The 23,127-nt window shown below is 38.6% G+C and overlaps 1 protein-coding gene across 8 annotated transcripts in view; it reads right to left on the bottom strand.

Moving 5' to 3' along the window:
- The window catches only part of Kansl1l (KAT8 regulatory NSL complex subunit 1 like), a 99,766-nt gene extending 83,548 nt beyond the window's left edge, over window positions 1-16,218 (bottom strand). For 7 of the 8 annotated variants that reach the window (XM_052193560.1, XM_052193563.1, XM_052193566.1 and 4 more), the window contains exon 1: window positions 16,006-16,218. The gene's annotated coding sequence lies outside the window, so the exon portion shown is untranslated. Of the gene's footprint in view, window positions 1-1,091; window positions 1,185-16,005 lie in introns of those variants that run through there. The other variant, XM_052193561.1, reaches the window with a different exon arrangement.
- Between the last annotated feature and the right edge of the window lie 6,909 nt (window positions 16,219-23,127).

Genomic DNA, 23,127 nt, shown 5'->3' with positions numbered 1-23,127 from the left:
GTGTTTAGTGATAGTTAAGAGAAAAACTTACAACTCTGAATCTCTTAATCAAACTTGAAAATGTGATTTAATCTCACAATTACAAGAATATTTCTTTATGAAACAATAGCATTTTCTAAAATGAAGTTCCATCTGGAATTTTTCTCAACTTGAACAGTAATAACTACAGATAAAAGATGCTCAATAATCTGATATAAGTACACATAAGTAAATGCAAAACAAATGAGTTCGTAGTTGCTAAAAGTAATGTAGCAATGAGAAATTGCCTAATCTGAGGCTTTTTTTCCTAACTGTATGTATGTATGTACAGTGTTTTCCATGTGTTCCTCCCACCTAGTAAATAGTGAAAACCATGTCAGATGACTAGTAAAGATCAAACTTCAAAGAAACAAATGGAGCTGCATATCCTGACAATACAGAAAAAAGCAATATAGTACCGCTAAGTCTTTCCAACAGCAACCTTAGCAAAATGCCTTACAGAATAAACTATTTTAGGGTTTTTTTTTTTAATAATACACTGGAACTATTACACTCCATAACTTTTTCAACACACATGGCACATTCTAATATTATGTGCACACAGATGCTAGCTGTAACTGCACATACAATAGTAAGAAATGTCTATCAGCAAAGCAAGAGTACACATTTCCATACACAAAACTGACAAAAATGACTCAAGTCTGAAATATCACTCATAATGAGGAAATAAGCAAGCAAAATTGCTTCCATCTACTGAGGCCACAAACTGGTTGAGTAATTTGTACATAAAGTAAAAAATATACTTGTCATAGCTACATGATAAACAGTTCTAACAGCAAAACATTAATCCAAAACAACTCAGATATAAAACAAAACCAAAGAGGAAAGAAAAATAAAATACATTGGAATAATGTATCAAAGTTAATAGAATATCAATATGGAAAGACTTTAAAACTAATGGTAAGAAGAAAAAGGAACAGTATAGGTATGCACACACATACACACACACGTTAGTTTTATATCATATATGTATAACACAAACATAAAAGGATATCATATATATGGATGTCCATGCTTATACGTAATAAAAAGTGGACTAGATTAACACCTACCATACCCCCAACAGTAGTTGCATCAAGTTCCATGAAAGAGAAGGAAGAATAACAGTTTAAGAGGATTTCCATTTTCATTATAAATTTTATGACTTGGGGAAAAAAAGAGCAAATACAAAATGAACAAATGTTAGTGGTTAACTAGGTGATAAAATCCAGCTGTCTGTATATATACACATTGTGTGTATAAACACACACACACTTATAATCTCTCAATGTAAAATGTGTTTATAGTCTGCCTTCAAATTTGAATTACCCCAAATTCTGTATAACTAAGCAATGGTTTCTAGTGTAATAGACTCACGTTTATCCTAAATATTAAAGGAAAAACTAAAATAACAAGATTTTTTGTTTGAAATTCACTCTGCTTTTAATGAAACCAGAAAAATAATTACAGAACATTAGAGAAGTGATGGAGAGATGGCTCAGTGGTTAAGAGTACTTGCTCTTGAGAGGAACTGCTTTCTGTTGTCTGCACCCACACCGGACAATTCACAACTGCCTGGAACTCCAGCTCCAGGAGATCTGAAGTCCTTCTTGTGGGCTCTGACAGTGCCCCTCACACGTGACACACACACACACACACTTCTTTGACTTCTACACATCTGTGTGTGTGTATATTTAAAAAAATTCATTAGAGCAAAATACTCAAATCTCCCAGGATTTAAATAAAAATTTGATCAAGTAATTGACTTATACCTTACTATGCAGTAATCAAGAAAGACCTACAATGACATTTCTCTTACCCTACTCACATTTATTTTTGGTTATCTTTCTTTTATATATGTGCATATATATATGTGTGTGTGTGTATGTATATACACACACTTTATTTTCTATATTCTTTGTTTACATTCCAAATGTTTTTCCCTTTCCTGGTTCCCCCCCTCCCCATAAGTCCCATAAGCCCTCTTCCCTTCACCCGTTCTCCAATCAACCCCCTCCTACTTCTCTGCAAGATGGTATGGATATAATCAAAGTTGCTTGCAGCAGAGACCATAAAGTAAAATATCCTGAGGCAGAGAGTCCTGGTGAAGATAAGGGAGATCTAGAACTACATAGAGTAAGGACAGTTAAGGAATAGAATAAAAATAGAAGGAAATAAATGCAAAGATTAAAGTGGCTAAGGACCACTTTAACTTTTTTCTATAGTAGAAAATGAAAAAGTAGTGACGACCTTGTGACAGCTCTGTTTTACTACACTATTTCCAAAATGACCCTACTAATCATCTACTTCTATTCATATCTGCACAAGCTTGCCTCCTGAGTGTGACTGATGGTGTGTTTGAGGTGACTAAATCCAGCAGAAATAATAGACTATGACGTCTGAGATTAAGATAACGATGAGACTGAATCTTTCGCCTTACTGTCTTCCCCCTTAGTAAAGAAGCTAGCTGCCAGTCTGTGAGCTGGAATGACCATACAGCAAAGAGATGATACCACAGGTGGCATGTGAATAATCGGGGAAGCAGATTCTTCCCCAGTCCAGCCTGGGGCAGCACCTGTTAACCTGATTAGAGCTGATGAAAGACTTTGAAAGAGCCAAGACAAAGAGGCTGGAAAATAAGGTTTTAGATAACTAGAGGACTTTTGTTATTCATGAACCAATAACTACCCTTTAAATTCATTTTTTAATATTTGAGATTATAACATAACTGCATCTTATAACTGCATTTGCCTGAAGAATTTTAGATTATAGTCTTCTAGCTATAACACATCCCCTATTTAAAATTTCCATGAGGTTCCTTGGTGCACTATTCCCAAATGTATCCTTATCTGAAAAAAAAAAAAAAAAAGAAAGAAAGAAAAAAAAACCTAAGCAGAAATAAGTCCCTGTAATGTGTAACTAAAACTCATGAAAATGTTGGTATCTTGTATGTATTATGGTTTTAGTATAACATGTGAATGATTCATTTCAATCATTTAAATTTTATACACATACATCATATATAATTGTTCGTATATTTTCCAATTGAAAATAATTCTAAAATACTTTTGCCTATTTGCATATTTATGCAAAGTATTATTATATTATATTATAATTATTAGCTCTTACAAGCTCTATAATGTTTAGCCTGCTACTTTTCTACCTATTATACAAAAAAAATAATGTTACTAGGAAGACGATCTATAAATATCTGCTAAATGAGCAGTCAGACCTGTATTTACAACAAAATCTAAAATTACCATTTTCATGGCCTACAGAGTTCTACATAATCAGGTCTCTGCCTGTTTCATCTTCTACAGTTTTCTCCATGGATTAATCCACTCCAAGAACACTGGGCTTTGTGTTAACCAACAAGTGACAGTACTTATTTCGTAAGTATGAAAACAGCTTCGATTAGATGACTAACACCCTTAATTCACCTGGCGGAACTAAGTCACCATTAAAGCCCTATCCTGACCAATGTATTTAAAACAGCTCTCTGGTCCTTCTCTGTGACTGACTACCTTACTGTTCTCCACACAGCACTAACACTCTCAGACACTCATACTTTAAGAAGGAATACTGTTTAGGGCATGCTTTTGTCAAATTTAGTTTATGTTTATTTTATATTTAGGGCAGGTTTTTGTCCAATTTATTTTATGTTATGTGTATGGGTGCTTTGCCTGCATGTTCATCTGTGTAGCATGTGTGTGTAGTGCCTGTGGAAGCCAGAAGAGAGTGTTTGATCCTATCAGCTGCCATGTGGATGCTGGGAATTGAACCTGGGTCCTCCAGAAGATCAGTGAACACTATTAACCACTAAGCCATCGCTCTATCCCCTAAAGGCAAGTTTTAGTCTATGTGCTAAACTCCCACACTAGAATACTACTTGGCCAATGTACTTTTTCTGTATTTGTTACATGGGTTCATAAACTAGCGGTTCATCTCTGTGTAGTAGAGCCTTGCCTTGACCTCCTGACAAGCCTCTCTGACCGATCAGCCTGTCTCTCCAGCCTTAACCCAGGGATGACACAGACAAACTACCTCAACAATTGCAGGTCATCAAAATACAGTTGAAACACATTTTGAAATGTGTTTCAGGATTCATGTACTTATAACTAGTAAAAATATCTATTTAATTACTATTTTAACAATGACTGTACAATTATAGCACTATACAAATAGGATAATGTAACCCAATCAAGTATGGCATATTTCATGAACTCAAGGCAGGTTCAACATTTTTTTAGCCAGTTACTGAAATTCCCCATAACAAAGTTTAAAAGAATAAAAAACAGGATCTCATATAGTAAAAAACATCTCATGGAATGTAAAATCAACTTATAAGGGAAAAAAGAACTCCTGAAATTTAGAACAAAGGAAAGAAATTCCTTAACCCAGCAAAAATCATAAAAGTCTAGAGTTTATACCTTGATAATGCATAAAGAATTCTCTTGCTCTAAGACTGGGAATGAAGCAAAGTATTCTCATCATCCATTTTTAGTGTCCTACTAGAAGAGCTACTAAGTACATTATGGCAAGAAGAGAAGGGCTAGCACATTAAAAATAAACCTTTCCATTAACACATCACTAGTTCTACATAGGAAAAAAATCCCAAGGAATCTACAAAAAAAAAAAAAAAAAAAAAAAAAAGGAAAGAAAACATTCTAGAACATTCATCCTAACAAACATTTAGTCAGGTTACAGACACAGTCAAAATACTAAACCATTTGTACTTCCTAATCACAGATGTGAAAAGCGATACCAGACATAGCAAATTTGAAAACAGTAATAACTACAATGTTTCCTGGATGGCTAATCTTGGCTGTCACCTTAACTACATCTGGAGTCAATTAAAATCCTCGATGGGAACACCTGGGAAGGATTTTCTTGATTAGATCACTTGAGGTGAGAAGGCCCACCCTAAATCAGGACCATGCTTCTGGTTGCGACCTATATAAAAGGACAAGAGAGAAGCTTTGGCTTTCTGCTGCTTTGCTCTCATTCTGGCTGTAAAGTTCATCCTTCCTGCTGTTGCTGAGTCATCCTTTTGCTGATATTAGAACCTACTTCGTCCTGACTCTAACACAACCAGAACACCAGCTGATACTTACAACCTTAGGGATTTAACAACTATTGCATTCTTGGTCTTTCCAATGGAGGACAGTTATTTAAATAGCTGGACATAACCGGTAAGCCACTCTGATAAGTTCCTTCAGGCTGTTGGTTCTGTTTATCTAGAGAACTCTAATACACCTCCCAAAAGAACAATTCTAATAATGCCTCCAAAGGTACATAGCAGGATTGGCACAGCTCCATGGTAAAGGTTGGAACACATAGGGCCCTGGGTTCCACTTCTAGTCACAATAAAACAAATTTGACAAAATGTATGATCCATACACTGAGAAATATAAAACACAAAGGATACCCAGATGACTTCAATAAGTACATTGCACTCATATGGGAGAGACTACTCAACATTGACTCTCCTCATAATGACTTGTAAAATTAAACATAATTTCAACCAAATTTTGGAAGAATTTCTATTGACACTGACAAGCTGACTAAAATGATTTGCAGTCAAAAGAACTAAAGTAGCTAAAAATAATTCTGAGAAAGAACAAACTTGAAGGACTCACACTGTGTCCTGACATTTAGTTAAGGACAGTGCTATACCTGCTAAGGATAAGCATACAGAAAATTGTAAAGAAAACAGATCAGAAATGCACCGCCTACATACATGCAGTATTTTGGGAAGCTCACACTTCAATGTAGAAGAAAAAATAAATCTCAACACATATCTCATACCATGTATGAAAATGGTCAGATCCATCAAAATGAATGATGGGCCTACATGGAAAAGCTAAAACTCTTAAAAAGATCTGGGGGGAATAAGAGGAAGAAAATTTTTGTAGTATTTTGAAGATTTTTTTAAGATGTGACACCAAAATATTCATAAGAAAAAAGTAATTGAACTTTCCCAATGCTAAGTACCAAAGACAACAACCTTTTGATTATCTATCTATCATCTATCTATATACCTATCTATTCATTTTATTTATTTATTTTGGAGAAACAGTCTCACTATGTAGCTACAGTTAGCCAGGAACTCTGTAAGTAGACCATTAGCTAGCCTCGAATTTACAAAGAAGCGCATGCTTCTCTGCCTTCTAAGTTCTAGGATTAAAAGCATGTGAGACCCAGCCAAATAAATATTTAAAACAGTAGTCTTAAATCACTAAGTTTTAAGTCATGCATCATAACTCTAAATGATGGCTCCAACCATTAAACAAATTTTAATTAACTTATTCTTAATTGAATATACATCATTAACATACTGAGTAGATAATTGGATAAAGGCAAAATATACAAAAACCTTATAATTTAAAAAGCACACAATAATGAACAATTCTATAAATTTACCTCAAGTTTACTGTTTACTTCAAGACAATCTCAATTATTTCATAGAACTTAAATGTGTATCCTGTGCTTTTGCAGTCAACCTTAAAAAGGCAGTAAGACACTTTAATTACATATGCAGCCATCTGCTTTTCATTGAGAATATAACAATCAACTACACCACACCTTTTTCATATTGGATGCTTATGAAAGATAGCTAGAAAACTATCATTTAAAAATGAAATTAAAATGCACAAATTGTGGATATTAGTCAATTTGGTTTTGTAAAGGCAAAAGACAAGAAAACAGTCACTAAGTCATAAAACAATTGTCTGCCTTGGGGAGAGAAGCTTTAGTCTTTATCTCCATTTAATATATATGCATTCTAAAACTCAACTATCCATTTAAAACTTTCATAGATAAAACATGTCTGATACTATCATAAATACTGGAAAGAGTTCTACCTTCACAAAGTTTACAGAGGAACATGCTAGAGAGAGAAGGGAGGGGAGGGGAACTTAATTTATTTTAAATATAAAGAACTTTAAAAAATAACTACATTCATGTGAAAAGTGGCTATAAAGTGTGTTGATTTGAATCTGAATAATTGGCCAGTTAGTGGAACTGTTTGGGAAGGATTAGGAGGTGTATCCTGGTTGGAGATGTGCCATTGGGAGAAGCTTTGAGGTTTCAAAAGCCCATGCTATCCCAAGTGTCTGGATCTCTCTGTCTGGTGCTTGTTGATAAGAGTTGTGAGTCTTAGCTACTGCTCCAGTGTCTGCTGCCTGATGCCATGTTCCTACCATGAAGCACCACGAAGGCCAGAGACTCAAATGTTCTAGAACCATGAGACCTTAATTAAACTTTTTCTTTTATAAGTTGCCTATGTCATGGTGTCTTATCAAAGCAATAGAAAAGTAACTAAGACAATGAGTAGTTTAAAAAAATCTAGTAAATAAAGGTTTTGTTAAGTGTTTATTACAACTAAAGTCTGGAGGATGTTTATATTGGCACCTGGGTAAATTTGGATGTGTAGTTGAAGATAGGCCTCTCAAGGCTTTCTCAATGACAAACTAAGAAGCGTCTAGGATGTATGCCTTCCCCTCAAAAAATAAATAAAGCTTTGGGCAAGAATAAAAGTTTGGTGTACTTATGAAAAAAATAGTAACTATGCCTAGAACGTAATGACTACAGAAAAAATAGAAAAAAGAACAGAGTAGTGGATATAGCCAGACCACTTATTTATACTTAAGGTGAAGCAGAGTCATTAGAAATTTATGTGAGGAAATAACTTGATTTGACTGATTTGCAAGGAAGGGAGGGAGGGCATTTGGGAGGGCATTTGGGAGGTTGGGAGGTTGGGAGGCAGGGAGGCAGGGAGGCAGGGAGGGAGAGAAGGAAGCAGGCAAGCAAGTTTGCTCACTCTGGCTGTACTGTAGAAAAAGACTTTTTTTTTCTATATTCTTTGTTTACATTCCAAATGATTTCCCCTTTCCCGGATCCCTCCTCCCCATATGTCCCATAAACCTGAATGCAGAGGAACCAGAGGCACAGTTACTGAATCAATGCAAGCCAAATTGGTTGCTTGGAGGTATTAATAAGAACGAGAAAGAGTCAATTTAAATATTTCAAAGTAAAGCCAACAAAACTTTTGATGACCAACATTTCGCTGGGCTTAAGAGGAAAAAAAAGAAAAGAAACCAAAAATAACTCTTGGTTTTCTAGCTTCAGCAAATGCATGGTCAGTGGTGATAGTTTTGAAACAGGACAGATTTGGAACTTTCTTGTTTTCTAAGTACTGTTTGGAGCATATTATGAAGTATGCATTAGCCACCCAAGTGGAGTCAAACAAGTGGAGAGTTCAGCTGAGAGGTCATATTTAGAGACAGGACTTGGAGAAGTCATGCATATAAATAGTATTTAAAGCCAAGGACAGGAGTTTACCTAGGCAGAGGGTAGAACCAAGGGAAAGGAGCCAGAAGCAAGACTAGGGAGCGGAGTAGTGTTTATGTGAAAGGGAGAAAGCATCATGAAAGGACTCCAAAGGGCATGAAAACATCATTAGTAAGAAACAACAAAATGTAGGAGTCAGTACAATCAAGACAACCAAATATTCAAACGTGTACAATACAATGACAAGCAAGCACAGCAAAAGATACCAGGGATACTACCTTCTAAGAAAGCTGTTTAAAAGTCTCCTAGGTCTTGTTTTTGGTTGTGCATAGTTAACTATAAATTAAAGACACACCAAGTTCCAGTCTGTTCTAGCTTTCAGTCTCCACATGCTTTTCATAGCTTGTGTGCAAGTGCATGTGTGCACACAAGCATGTACACAAGCATACACACACACACACAATACACAAATAAGTAAATAAAAAAGGCTGCCTTCAATGGACTAAGTAATTAAACTTAATGTGTCTGAACAAAGCTCTGAATACAAATGACATATCAAAAGAAAATTCAAAACAACAACAAAACAAAACAAAAGGAGACTGAAGAAAAAAATTAAAAAGCAAAAAAGCTACCAGACCAAAAAACCCGAATGTGGAACATTATGGGATAGCTACAAAAAAAAAAAAAAAAGTACATAATGGAAAAAGGAAAAGAAACCACAGAATAAATCTTACTAATAATTCCCCAATTTATGTGAGACACCAAACCCCATATTCAAAGGGAAAGAAAAAAACCCAGCAGGACAAATGTCAAATCAATTCATATAATTTATGCCCCTTAATAAATTAAACACTGTGTTCAAGTATTACATGAAATAGTTACTTATTGCATAATAGTATGTTCATAACAAGCAATATATTTAAAAGTATATACTAAAATTTCTTGTCACATTTACATGCATGTGAGGTGAAGGGTATCAAACCCGATTTCCTGAGTAGAAAACTATACCACCAGCCCTTATTTTTGGAGACAGGTTCTTACATGTAGCACTGAATGGACTTAAATTCATAGTCCTCCTACATAAACCTGCATAGTGTGCCTAGCTGGCCTCGAACTCACAGAGATCCTCCTGCCTCTGCCTCCCTGGTGCTGGTATTAAAGGCATGCAACACCACCACCTGACTTGCTTTAATAGAATTTTCTTAGTAAGAAGACTATATGTAATCTTCATATGTAGAAAATCTTCAAAAACCAGTTTCTTCACCACAGTCCTAATGTAGCAAGAGCCTCATTTCAAATGCTCAAGTCTGTGCAGTGAAGGGTTACTATACTAGATAGTATAAGGTAAAACATATTTTCCTTAAATAACCAGGAATCAAGCACTAACTACAAAATTTCAATCCACAAATGTATCTTATCAAACATATGTAGGCATCTACAGTTGTAGCAACACAGAGAAAACAAATTTCAACATTTTCTAAAAGGCATGTTGATCAGTTTCTAACTACATACATAAGGGTGGGGGTGGGAAGATTTAATCTTAGGTAAATCTAAAAATGTCAAACTGCAAAACTATTGTGAGATATGATTCCAGATACCACTACTATTGGCAAGAATTATTTATTTTGAGTACACCTAAGTACTCAAGTATAATGTAGCACTTTGCTAAAAAGCTTAGTCTAATGACCTTGAAGGGGAAAAACTGTTTTGGAAAAATAAACTTTCTCTTGTCAAAGACACACACTAAGATATCAAGCTAATAGGATTTTTTAAAGTAAATACTACAAGCTTAAAAACTATCAGTAGTCTTTGAAAGAGAGCAGCTACATAGTTTTGATTCTCTGCTATTGAAAGAGTTCTAGATAATCCAAAAACCAATTCTATTTCATTTTACAAAAGATTTTTCAGCTTCTATTTCAGCTTAAAATTTTTATAAAAAATTCATTAGCATCTTGGCAGGAATTTTACAGTTCTATGGGTAGCATTACAAAAGCTTATCATAAAACTATTATAAACAATCTGTCAAGTAAATAACCTTTCAACAAACAACCTGGATCCAAATATCTATTCTTTCAAAACACAGAAGTCACAAGAGACTTTCTATAGATGAGAAAAATGCCTTATAACTTAAATAATAAACACTTTAGAGCCACCTTTTTCCTTCTTTTAGTGTATACTAATTTCATTATTATAAAACCAAATTAATCCATCAAAAACAATGAACTGGATTATACTGTTAATCTATATCATAAATTCTAAAATTTTAGTCTACAATGCAATCCAAAGAGCATTCACTGATAATTGAGTTTACTGATTCTGAAATTGTACTATTACAAATGCAAGGTTTTGCCTTGTGCCCAGGATGTTTTCATTAGTTGCTTAAGCTGTAGTTTTAAGATTCATAGCACATTCACACCTATGAGTCTAGCATGAACTAAATGTAATCTAACCTCTGGAGATCATGAAACATAGCAAAAGCAGTTATCTTTCAAAACCTGCATTTACAAAGTGAGATAACTGTCAAGACAATTACTATTGAGTTGGTTCAGAAACTTAGTAATCAAATCTTTACAAGCTAATAAATAACTAATAACTTACATATTTCAAATGATTCTTGACATATCCTGAAAGAAAATTATTTAAATACTATCTAGTCCTTTAAACACTATCTAGTCCTAGTACCTCACACTTGAATGATAATCCAGATAAGAACCACTGTTCCTCCTGAAAAATTAATATTAGAATTTGATTTCCTACCCCTTATATTGCTTCAGTTTTTGTTATGCTCTGTATTTTAGAATGCATACAAGCATTCCATATTGTCGTTGGAAAATACTCTTTCCAGCTTTACCCCTGAACATTAAATTCACTTTTAATTGTAGTTTTGATAAACTCTATTCTCTTAAATACAGAGTATAAGACACATATTCACCTAGTTAAAAAAACAAGACAAAAAAACCTACCAACAGGATTTGAAAGGACCAAAACTTATTTCCACATATATGACTTAAGTATTTCATGAAGCTGACCCACGCTGATAAGGAAAAAGTAGCTAACCAAATGTGAGGTGTGTTTTTTGTCTTTATATTTATTTAGCGTGTGGTGGGGTGCTATGACGGAGGTCAGACGACAATTAGTGTGCAGTCCTCTCCCTCCACGACTCATGTTGCAGGGAGCCAGCTCAGGTTATCAGCTTAGTGGCAAACACCCACACCAAACAAGCCAGCTCACTGGCCCAAGCTGGGCTTGTAAATACTACTAAAAATATAAGAGAATTTGATTTTTCTAACTTGTTCATATAAAAGCAAAACTGCAACATAAAAACATTAAGGAGAATGAGTTCATCTTGGTGAGATTTTTATCTCACAGAACTAGGAGAACTGGGCTGAAGAGATGGCTCAGGAGTTAACAGCACCGACTGAGGACCTAAACACAACCCTAACACCCACCTAGGTCAGCTCACAATCACCTGTACCTCCATCTTCAGGTACCCAACACCACCTTCTGGCTCCCACGGACACTGCACTCACACAAACACAAAGATAGTCACACCATCTTTTAAAATGTTTTAAAGTATTAAAAAATAGGAGTTAATGAAAGCCGTACAAAATATAATGTATTTCCAGATTTCTTTATACATTCTTTTAGGGGAATTAAAATTGTCATGAGCTGAATATGTTAGCTCAGCACTTTGTAGTCTATGATGTTTATAAGCAAGAGCTTCTTCCACTTTGAAAACTATGCCTAAAAAGGAATTCTCTTTGAAGACTAAAGGAATTTAATTAAAGATAAAGCCACTTGGGTGGCCACATAACAGATCAAACAGCTCATACTTGAAGCAGAATTATTACTATTCTGTGAGTTCATGACTCATAAGAATAAAAATGAAGTTGTTCCCATGTAGGTAAATTTGAATGCAGAAATTTACACTTAAAAGTGCCTTATCACACATTTTCTCAGTCTATTCTTTTTGACAACTTAACATAACACAGCTCAACAGATTAAAGACCACGTACAGTTTTCAGTTTTGTTTTTTCAAACTACTAAAGACATACCTAAGAATTCTGGATCTTATAGAGTTCCAAAAAAACCTAAAATATTGCAAAGTTCATGAATGATTTAAAATATTAACAAATTTTCAATGGCTATAAATAAGCTGAACTTCTGTACCAATATGAAAATAAGTGTTTTTGAAAATATAAAATAACATTTAGTATTGAAATTTTCCTTTGTGGCCAAGCAAAATCCCAACATGAAAGAAAAACTAAAAGATAAGTTACAGGGTAGCTTTGACAATAGACTTTCAAGCTGACCCAGGTCTCATAATAACATCCTGTCTTTAAAAGAAAAAAAAAAATCCACTATGAATTATCCTCAATTTTCATTATACATTATCAACTGGCAAGTATGATATCATTTTTACTAACATGTTTTTGTTATCTTTTGTGACTAGGCAAAAAAAAAAAATCTATGAATCGTTTGTTCAGTACAGCATTTAAGAGAAAATGGGGAGAAATTCAGAAATTTATATAGCTTCTTTCTGTTTCTAAATATAACATACTGAATAAAATATGAAAGATAATATTCATGAGTTATTTTGTATGGTTTTTCTATTATAGTGCTATAGTGAAGTAAAGGCTTTAAGAACAGATAGAAGACATAAGGCGCATTCCTCTTAAACTGGTTGCTAATTTCCCACTGTCATTTGCAGGACTAAGCAGCCTCCCTCTTTGCTGGAACAATTTGATACATCAGATCAACACCAACCTTAAAGCTAGTCCGAAACCTAGAGGAAGACCTTTCTCCTCCTTCACCTGACACCTCATCTAGTAAAGACAGGCTTAAAATGGGAAGGAACAAGACATGTCTAAACCCAAGAAAGACATCATGACAGCAAGAATGGCTTGCTGCAGGTTAAGGTTTATATGATAGAATAGATGAAAGGCAACAGGGATGCCACAGGCAGTAACAGTGGGCTGTCAACAGTTGGGAACAAATCACAGAACTGTAGACACTGCCTTCTTATCTGTCCAACACAGAGTCTTTGAGAGAAATTACAATGATCAGGATGAGATGTCCACAGTAGCTCCTTGGACAAGTGATAAACTACTAAAGGGGATCACAGTGTGAGAATACAAGCAGAAAAAGCAGACCACCATTTTGGATATGCCATGCTTAAGGATGAGAACTCTTAATGGAAAACTATTGAGACCAGAGAGGCCTAGCCTTAAGCAACAAGTATTCAAACAGCTCCATCAGTCACTACCTTATCAACTCTGTACTCTTAAGACAAAAAAGGAAAAGACAATTGCCTGACTACTCAACAGTTTAAAAAAAAAGTCAAAGTATTAGCAGCCAATTGGCAAGTCTTTATTGTACATCCACTATTTGCTACGCTGCATGTAATAAATATGAAGCAGTTTTCTCTCAAGTACCTAACAGTAAGTTAGGAAATGCACTAGATACCACATACATGTCCATGGGTAGTGAGGAAACAATGCAAATTAAAACAAGGTTTTCCCCATAAAGCCAATCCTAGGTGATAAACAAGAATATGGCAGGAGACACATTCATGCCTCTATGAGTAAATTAATACCACATGCTCAAAATTGGGGTGTCACAGGAGCATAAAAACTTTAAAAACAGACTTGGACTCAGAAACCCCTCTCCTACAAATCTAACGGGGTAAGGGGAGTATACTATTTCAGACTTGTGTAATAATTCACACAAAATATTAGAAAAGTACCAAACATCTGCCAATAGGAAAAACATAAAATATACTCATATGATGAAATATTAAAGTTATTAAAATCACTTTTCAAAGAATATTAATGTTTTTAATAATATTTAATGTTTCTACTTTTAAGTTAACTGAAAATGCATGATCTCCAGTTTTAGGTGAAAATACACAGAGATGATAGGAAAATAGAGAAACACAAAGCTTTCCAGACAATTTTATAATAACAAGTAAGAAAAGCAGCAGCTGTTATTTGAAAAGACACCTATTACCAAGATCTTGTAAATGTGGGATATTACTGGCCAAGATTACAAGTTTCACATTTAAGAAAATTATTCTAGAAAGGCTGAGAAGGGGAGTAATAACAATTTCTGTAGATCAAAACTATGAAGAAGTCATAACAGACCTTGACAGTGGGTTTTCAAACCGTTAAGGGAAACTCAATGTAAAGTTACAGCAGTTAGGCACAAGATCCTATGTCAGCTCTAAAGAGACCTGAACTATACAAGTCCGGAGGCCAGCCTGGTTACATGGCCAGAAACAAAACAAAAAGTACAACAGATCTAGCGAAAATCAAATATATCTTATCTCACGGCTTATTCTTTAAATTCTGAAAATATGTTGGCTTTGTTAAAAACTGACGTTTTGTTACCCCACCACATTGCTTGGTGATCTACGCTCACTAACACAAGGCACGTGATCTTCATTACTCTCTTTTAAGGGGCTGTATTACGAAATGGTTTTCCAGAGGAAACAGATGTATCAGCACGGCTGTGACTTGCCCAAGGAAACAGCTAGTTAGCCCTCTGGAAACCGCAGAAATCAATCCCCGGCATTATTAAACAATCCGCGTTCCGCACCTGGCGCTTTTTTCCCCCTCCACTCTCGAATTATTTTTAGAACTACTTCTACCCTCAAATCCTACCTATTTTGCTAGCTATGCAGTAACAGTTTCGGAGAAGTTATGCTCCTAATAAACTTGCCCTATCCAATCAGGATTTAAAAACCTTTCTACAGACACAAAGTTAAACTATTAAAGCCTGTGGCAGCCAATTTTTAGTCACTCCAACACGTTCTGCGTGGGGAATCAAAGCTAGAAGGTGACTCCCACAACTCCAACCTCCCGGGAACCGGCGATGGGAACAACTAGGACAGGCAACCGCCACCGCGCCTTCTGCGGGGGTAACTGAGGACGCCCAGGCAGCGCCCGCTCCTCGCAAGGTAAAGCCCAACAGCTCCTTCCCGATCCGAGACCACACAACACCGCCCTGCATTTATTTCTCCCTACCAAACGCTACTTTGCTTTCTTAAAGCTAGTCCTCTACCCTCTTGGGCACAAGCTGCAACATGATTTCGGACGTGTTATCTTTCAATAAACCACAACAACCCCTTCCACCCCAAACAATTCTAAAGGTCAAATCCATAATGGCCCAAAATCAGAAGAAATAAAGGTCGCCGCTAGCCAGCCAAGCTCAGCGTTTCGGAAAGCTCCCCACCGAACTCCCCACACCCGCCTTAGAGGCGCGGCTGCTCCAGCCTTGGTGGGGAGAGAGGGAGGGGGGAGGGGGCGTGACCAAGAAAACCCACGTGTTCCGCCTTCTGCGCACGCGCCGGCCAAAACAAAAGGGAGGCCTGCCAAGCCCCGCCCTCTCCCCACGTGACTCGAGTCCAGGCCCGCCCCTGCCCCGCCCTCCCCTCCCCGCCGTGTCTGCCAAGGCTGTTAGGTTTAGCCGTTTAAATTTGGCTGCCGTCCGACCCCTGCCCCAAAGCACGGTCCTGTGCCGGGGCCCGCAGTCCAACGGCCAGCAAGATTCGGGGTGCAAGGGGGCTGCCCGGCGGACGCCGAGCCCGCGAGTCCACCCGGCGGTCTTCTCCGCTCTTCCCGCCCCGCGCCGCCGCCGTCCCCCGCCGAGGAGACCCACCCCCCTCAGCCCGCCGCTGCGACGCCGGCCACTCGCCTGCTGGGGCGCCCTGGCTGCCCTCCGCCGCCGCACCTTCGGTCCGGCCGTGGTGGGGGCCGCCGAGGCGATCTCTAGCTGTCCGCCCGCCTCCCCCCACCCGGGGCGCCGCCGACTCGTCTCCAGAGCGCGCCCCGCTCCCGCCCCGGCTGACGCCGCCGCCGCGGTTTAACAGTCCGCCCGCTGCCCGCAGCTCCGGGCGCTCGGGGGACGGAACCCTACGGCGGAGGGAGGGGAGTGGGGGAGGGCGGGGCCCGGCGCCGGCCAATGGCAGCGGGGGAGGGGCGCGCCATGCAAATGAGACGAGCGGCGGGGGAAACCCCGGCGGGGGCGGGGCCGCGGAAGCCGCTGGGAGCGTTCTGTAAGCGGCCTCAGCGCGGTGGCCGAACTCTGCTGGCTCCGACTGCGTTCCGCCCGGCCTCTGCCTGGCGCTCTCTCCACCCCTGCGCCAGCCGGCAAAAGTCACCCCGCCGGCTGTGCTGCCAGGCGCTGCGGTTTCTTTAGGTTTGTGGCAGGAAAATAAGACCTGGAAGGGGGCAGGCAGGGCCGTCCGGGCCAGCGCAGGGTTAGTAACCCTCGACCCTTCAACTTTTGACTTCTATTGGTCCCAGAGGCTCGGATCCCAAGTCATACTCTGTCGGACCTCCAAAGGACCTTAAAATAGGTGGGAGACCTGCCTAGGATACATTTGAGTTAGTTTATAATTAAGGAGCGCTGCAGTTAACTCTCGTTGGTGGTAGCGCAGACCGGCGGGATTTTGATGTAAACAGTTGACTAGAGACAAAAACATCTCTGCGAGTCTTACACCTGGCCCAACTCGCAGCTCAACACCGTTAAATGCATCCGGGCATTTCCCCAGGCTTGAACTTGATGCTTGAGAAAAAAAGATAATCTAAATATAACTCCTTAGATAATAGATTAGACGCTTTGCTAAGCAGATTTTCACTAGAATGCTTTAGGAAGTGGAAAGGCACTAGAACTTTTATTTCGGTATAACATTTCTACCTTTTTATTTGGAAGGACTTACAGGGTAGAGCCAATGCAAAAGTGTATAGAATTGAAGTCATAAAGAAGCAATATTTAAGACATTACCAGAATTGGAAAATTAACTGCTCTTTCTTTTTCTAGTACATGAATACATAACTGAAAAATTTTTTACAATAAACTACCTTGGGTGGGGAAAATGGTTATAAAAATTCCTCAGAACAATAATTGTTCGATATGGGTCAAGGATGGGCATTCCAGAAAAGAGATTTGCCTTCATTCAATTAAAAATCATGGACTAACAGTGTGTTGGAGGAAAAATTAAACACCTACTGGGTATTTGTCATATTTAAAGGGATGAGTTAAACACTTACTGTGTGGTAGGAACCATTGGACTGAACACAGTGTCCCCAATGGAGGTGCTAGAAAAGGACCCAAGGAGCTGAAGGGGTTTGCAGCCCCATAGGAAGAACAACAATATGAACCAACTAGTACCCCCAGAGCTCCCAGGAACTAAACCACCAACCAAAGAGTACACATGGAGGGACCCATGGCTGCAGCTGTGTAGCAAAGGATGGCCTTGTCGGACATCAAAGGGAGGAGAGGCCCTTGGTCCTAAGAAGGCTAGATGCTCCAGTTAAGGGAATGCCAGGTCAGGGACATGGGAATGGGTGGGTGGTGAGCAGGGGGAGAGGGGATAGGATAGGAGGCTTTTGGAGGTGAACCGAGGAAAGGGAATAACATTTGCTATGTAAATAAATTATTTAATTAAAAAAAGAGAATGTGTAAGAACTGGAGTGGTGGCACAAATCTTTAATCCCAGGTACGGGTGGGCCAGCCCAGTCTACATGGTTAGTTCCGTGTAGCTAATGGGATAGCCATATCGAGGTACTGAGACCGTGTCTAAAAACAAAAACAAAATTGAACAGTGGAGGTGTTCAAGCAGTTCTAAGACCCTGTATTCACCTGGGCATTCATTGTAAAGGCTTCACAAAAAAAAAAAAAAAAAAAAATGGGAGGAAGGTTTAGAAAACAGTGCCCTTAAGTGGAAGTGACATGCATCCAACTACTGGAGCAGAAAACAACACTGTCACCTACACTGTTAAATCATAGACAATAGAGGGCACTTGCCCAGCATGCGTGAGGGAGGCCTTGTGTTCACTAGCTAGCACAGTAATGCATGACAAGGGATTCAGATTTAAAGCTGGGGAAATTATGGAGCCTAAAGGTTACCTCATTCCTGCGAGGCAATTGTTTATTACCAAAACAAAATCCTTGTAAGTTAACCAAATGTGTACTGAAAACATACTCTGTGGTGATATGTATACTCATAAAGGAGATAGAGCAGCAGAGTCTAAGAGAGAGCAAAGGACAGTAAGCTTTGCAAAATGCATAGAACTCCAAGCAAGCTTTTAACTATATTATCTGATTTGCTCAAGAAACACGGTAGGAAATTGGTTGTTTTCCAACACTTGGGGAAATCCTTGTATCTTGTAGCCTCAGTCTGCCAGACTGTGTAGACCTCACATAGATATCCCAATCTATGAAACCATCATGTATGTAACAATCTCCTATTCCTTTCATATTCAATTACATGATATTTCAAAAGTAATAAGGAGAGAAAGTTTAATATCATGAGCTGGAAATTCCTTTTTTATAAAGCAGGAGGAAGAAAACTCAGTGATTTCTGTAACCTGCTGTAGTTTATATGTATGAAATGGCACTGCACAGAGGTTATTTTAACTCAATTACACATTAAGCACATTGATCCTCAACACTGAATAGTATTCTAAATCATGTTTTCTGCTCTATGTAATATAAGCATGCCAGTTTTCCAGAGACCTTAGGATATCTAAGTTCTACAAAGTGATATTCTAAGTCATTTGTCAAATGGTTTCCTATTTTATTTAACAAAATCCTGAAAGAATTCATGTATTCTTAAAAATCAAGTATCTATTATTTTTAAAGATACATTAAAAGAAATCTGGTTCCAAGAAAAAAATATATTCTTGGTTAAGGAGAGAAATAGAGAGAAAGGTGTAATAATCCAGCAACAGCAAGGAGAAGAGAAGGGCACAGTTCTTGCTGACATAATTATGACCTGACTGGAAGCCCGTGAAAGCACCCAGGTAAGCAGTATTGCCATGATTTCATGAGATAAAGCTGGCACGGGCGGGCATCCACTCAGGAAACACTGCTGCAGCACTTAAGATCCAGCTGACACCATGATAAATGCTAGAGATAGACATCACCGCTGGCTTCAAGCAACTCTCAGCCAAGAGTGGGTTACAAACACAGCCTTTCATGTCCCCTTCTCCGCTCCGCATTTCTTCCCAGTACTTCCCGATCCAGCATAACAGATTTTTATTTTTCCTCTCCCTGGTCTAGAATAGAAATAAGTCCCGTGAGCTCAGGCCAGTTTGCTCAAGGCTGAATCTGAGCACTATCCCCAATGCTTAGGACGTGGTTCTTAACAAAGGTTTAATGGAAGAACATTTAATTCTTACATTCTGCAGTTCTCTAATCATTTCCTGGGGGGTTTGTTTTGCTTTAAGTTAAGCTCAGTGGCATTCGAGGATAGAGATACTTACTGGATTTAAACAGTCTTGACTGGATCCAAAGCCTGCCTTTTTGCTCAACTCAGAATAAAAAGTATATGGGAGTTTATACTGTTCTTTATATTTCTGCACCAGAAGTGACAGTCTTCCACTGTCCTAGTATACATCTGTACACTTACAATTAAATTCAGAAGGTGTATGATGTGGGGGCAGTACAGTTAACAGTAGAAGGTAATATTAAGTTTTAACTAACCTGTAATTATAGACAAAAGGGATGGGGATCTGCCACAAACTACAGGAACCACTGCTAGGGACAAAGACAAAACCAGCCTGCAAAAGCAGGAAAATAAAAAATGATGTACTTTGCTTATTAATATCTACATCACCTTTATAACAGACTCTAAACTGGAAGCAACCCTAAAATGTAAAAAGATACACAAATTGTGGCATGTCCACATACTCTATTATGGAAGCTACTGTAAAATAACCATGAGTTCTCTTTGAAGAATTTTTTGTACAATATATTTGATCTTTAACCACTCCCCCAGAACCAGATTCTCAGAGTCTATTTTTTTTCCTTTAAATGAAGATACAAACTAACAGGTTTCATTGAGACATTTTCATCCCTGGATGAATCTTAAACAGAATACTGAATGAAAGGAACCAGATGCAAAAAAGAGTAAATATTGCATGATCCCATTTATGTAAGGCTCTAGGAAAACATGTCTGACCTGTAGTGACAGAAAGCAGATGGACAGTTGCTGAACAGAGCTGGGGAGAACCAACTGGGGTCAGTAAGACCGGGTGTGGAGAATATTTTGTATCTTGATCATGTAGCTCCAGAGAGAATGTAATAGCACCTTGACCCACTGTGCTAGGGTCCTGCCAGCCTTTCTCTTCATTGTCAAAGCACTCTGGGTCCCAGATGCCCACTGTGCCAGTCTCTGTCCCTGCCCATTTCTTAGGTGTGGGAAAGAACAGGAGGCACACAGTCTTTTACAAGCCTCTCATTAAGTTCGCTCAAAAATTCTCCATGTTTGTCACGTAAGGCAGACTAGGAAATGCAGGTAAAACTGTTCAGATGTATTTTCTCCTCCTACCATGGAGGCCTTGGTTTTAGGAGAGAATATTTGTCGGTTGGACCATGGTCTCCAGCTTGTAAAATGAGTTCTTGATAACTAAGTTAAGCTGCACAAACGGTCTTTCTTCCTCTCTCTCTGCCTCCGCCTCTCCAGTTTTGTGAGCCCACCCTTCATGATTTAAATTTGATCTGGGCTTTCGTTCTGGCAAGAGAAAATATCCTATCTAAAATATTCTACTGTAAAATAGAACATAACTTACCTCGAAATGTGGTAAACTAAATTTGCAATGGGTTTAGCTTAAAGGGAAATGCTTAGGAAAGGGTATAATTGTTTGGATAATAAGTTTCCAGATAATAGTAAGTTTCCAGAGAGATTTCGTGAAATAAAAGGGGAAGAAGAGAACTGATAGCATCTTGTGGCTGGAAAGTATGCACTGAATAGATAAGGTGGATTCAGGGAATGAGATGCAGCCCCAGCGTGGGGACTGCAGGACAGCAGAGGGGACCGTGTCATGCCACACAGACAGTGATGTCATTAGTGAATCATGACAATATCCCTCAGAATGACCTGACATCTGGTAATTCTTAACTAATCTATGAATATACAGTTGGTCCAGCTGATAGCCATCAAAGTTTGGTGACGCATGTGGTTTGCTAAGTGCTGCACTGTACTTCTTAATGTGTCTGACATGTTCCATAATGAATTGGAAAACGGGAACAATTTTGCAAGGGCTTCCCCATCCCCTCTTAACTATTCTAAGACAGGTCCTTTTGTTTTCGAGGCCAGCCCTGAACTAGCTATGCAGCCGAGACTAGCTTTTAACTCTTGACCCTCCTACCCATACCTTCTAAGTGGGCTGAGCCTTAAAACTATCATTGGTTCAAGAATAAACAGCCTATACATTAAAAATAATAATAACTACCGCTGACTGAAGTCCATTATAATTTCCAAAATTCAGTCAGGTGTGGTGGTGTATACCTTTAATCACCAGACCTGAGAGGCAGAGGCACAGAGATCTTGTGAGTTTGAATGTTCTATATAGCCAGTTAGGACAGTCAAGTCTATACAGAAAGAAAAAAAATACTCCTTTAGAAAAAAAATTTCAAAACTCATGGTTCTTCCTGATTCTAAAATGAATCATTACCAATAGAAGCTACAACACATATTGTTCTCAAAAGGAATAAAAGAATCAAGATTTTATTTTGCCTCTTACTTATAAATTGTAACTCTAGATGTAGCATCCATGTGCATAGCCCTTCAAAAGAATGACTTGACATCTTATTATAAACACTACATTTAACTGTCGGGTATGAGGGCAAACAAATGTAATCCCAGCACATAGGAGGCTGAGGGAGGATTCTAGCCTTGATGCCTGCATGGGCAACACAGCTGTCTATTGTGATCTGATAGCAATTGCATCAAAGTAGGGATTAAAAACATCTGGGCCAGGTGTGGTAGTATATGTCTATAACCCCCGCCGTCTGCAGGCTGAGACAGGAGGACCAAAACTTCAAAGTCTGCTTTGGTTATACAGCAAGACTGTTTACAAACAGATAAACAAAAAGCCTAAGGAGCTACTGGCCATTAATGGCAGGTGAAGATGTCAATTTTCTTTAGGGATACAGCTGCTGCTAAGGTTGCCCATGCTCTGGTGGATGGCCCTACACCCATACAATGCAAAGCAGCTCTAATTGGACCCCATGGGTTATTTAAAAAAGAAGGTAAGCCGTGGAGGAGGGGCAGTATTTGGGAGAAGGGACATCTGGATTAGACACAAAGGAACATTGTATACCAACTGTATGAAAAAGTCAAGAGTAATTCCTAAATATTCAGAGAGTGGGAAAGAGAACTAGCCCACATATTTAGCTCACAGCACCTGTGGGATTCCTGTCAACTTTTTTTCCCCCCTAAAGACAGGGTAACACCCAGTCCAGACCAAAACAAAATTTGCTATGTAAACCAGGCTGGCCTCAAACTTGTGATCTTTCTGGCTCTGGCTCTGGCTCTGGCTCTGGCTCTGGCTCCCCCAGTGTTCAGACTACAGCCCCCTGCCCCACCACACCCAGCTCCACAACTTTTAAGACTAGGCCTCTCTAGGACAATGACTGAGCACGGATGATAACCAGAGTGATTGGGTTATTTCTATCCAATCCCAGAATACATTAATAGTCAACTCCATAGCTTCCTTCTAGAAACCAGGCAAGATTTGTTCAGGGCTCTGTCCACCATGCTCAGGAGGAATTCCTCTCTCTTCCATGTGTCATGAAGCCCAACAGACCCAAAGTCAAACCAAAATCACTATGGAAATTCTTGTCTAGGAAATGCACTTGATCAATACAAAGAGAGTGGGAAGAAATTAGAAAAGTGGTGTTAATTACTAATAAAATGACAAGCCATTGATTGATGCTATGGTATTTGGCAAAAGGATATTTTATGCACATATCATACTATCTGAATTCCCTGATCATCTTCAGGGTCACTATAAAAAAAACTACATG

This window comes from Apodemus sylvaticus, chromosome 9 (assembly GCF_947179515.1).
Source record: "Apodemus sylvaticus chromosome 9, mApoSyl1.1, whole genome shotgun sequence".
NCBI lineage: Eukaryota > Metazoa > Chordata > Mammalia > Rodentia > Muridae > Apodemus > Apodemus sylvaticus.
Note: the sequence above shows the minus strand (reverse complement) of the source record. Positions and strands in the feature narration are given on the sequence as shown.